Source organism: Corella eumyota, chromosome 3 (assembly GCF_963082875.1).
Source record: "Corella eumyota chromosome 3, kaCorEumy4.1, whole genome shotgun sequence".
NCBI classification, from domain to species: domain Eukaryota; kingdom Metazoa; phylum Chordata; class Ascidiacea; order Phlebobranchia; family Corellidae; genus Corella; species Corella eumyota.
Window position 1 is genome coordinate 10,908,431 of NC_137492.1, and position 1,307 is coordinate 10,909,737.

Consider the following 1,307-nt stretch of genomic DNA (forward strand, 5'->3'; position numbering starts at 1 on the left):
ACGTCCCGGCCGCCGCCGACACTCAGTCAAGAGCACCGACGGAAAACCGGAGGTAAAGCCAGAACGAACAGTGCACGCCTTGCGACGGACCGAACGCCTGCGCCCAAAATCCAACTACGAGCTTTTTAACCGCAACAACTTAAATATACACTTTTGGAGCTGGAATTACCGCGGCTGCTGGCACCAGACTTGCCCTCCAATGGATACTCGTTAAAATTTTTACAGTGTACTCATTCCAATTACAGGGCCTCGTTAGAGTCCTGTATCGTTATTTTTCGTCACTACCTCCCCGCGTCGGGAATGGGTAATTTGCGCGCCTGCTGCCTTCCTTGGATGTGGTAGCCGTTTCTCAGGCTCCCTCTCCGGAATCGAACCCTGATTCCCCGTTACCCGTAAGAACCTCGGTAGGCAGATACCGTACCGACGAAAGTTGATAGGGCAGACACTTGAATGATCCGTCGCCGGTGCAAGACCGTGCGATCAGCAAAGTTATCCCGAGTCGCCAACAAGACGAGCCGAAGCCCGGCAGGTTTTTGATATGATAAAGGCGCGCCTCCCGCAAGGTCGGCGCTTTTTGCATGTATTAGCTCTAGAATTACCACAGTTATCCAAGTAAAATTTACGATCAAATGAATCACGACTGATTTAATGAGCCATTCGCAGTTTTACCGTACGCAAGTTCGTACTGAGACATGCATGGCTTAATCTTTGAGACAAGCATATGACTACTGGCAGGATCAACCAGGTAACTATCGGCCGACAAAATACGCGAACGGAGTCTTTCGCTTTCCCCGTCGCGGTATCGCACTGTATTACTCAATCACTATTTTTGCTTAGCTCCTCAAACCCGGCGTAAGCCGCGATCTGGACGCCGTCGACACCGGCCAGACGCCCTTTCGGGCGAAGCCGCGCGCGGGCTGCGTTTGCATACAACACCAGGAACGCCCAACAAAAGCGAACCGAGAAAACTATCACTTGCGTGCGCACCGGCCACCGCAACTACGGCCCGAGGCCGTGGTCGCGCGCCGAAACACAAACTCGTATTTGCTACTTAATTTTTTCCGTCCAACGTTCAGAGCCTCGCTGCTAGCTACGACGCCTTCGCGGGTCAGCATCAAGTCTGCCCAAAAGCGCACATCGCCTGCACGACACCACATCGTTTTGTCACCAAATACCTTCAACCGACAACCGCATCGCCAATTTGCTCATTTCGCCACAACGACGTCTTCCCTCATAGTATACAGGGAAGCTGGTCTCGCGACAAAGGTAGCAAACTTGTCGAATTTCGACAATTTTCCAAAACGTGC

At 52.3% G+C, this 1,307-nt stretch overlaps 1 non-coding gene across 1 annotated transcript in view; it reads right to left on the bottom strand.

The window, feature by feature from the left end:
• The window catches only part of LOC145747024 (small subunit ribosomal RNA), a 1,810-nt gene extending 1,062 nt beyond the window's left edge, over positions 1-748 (bottom strand). The window contains exon 1 of the ribosomal RNA XR_014281776.1: positions 1-748. This exon is cut by the window's left edge and continues 1,062 nt beyond it. This is a non-coding gene — a ribosomal RNA (small subunit ribosomal RNA).
• Positions 749-1,307: the final 559 nt, after the last annotated feature.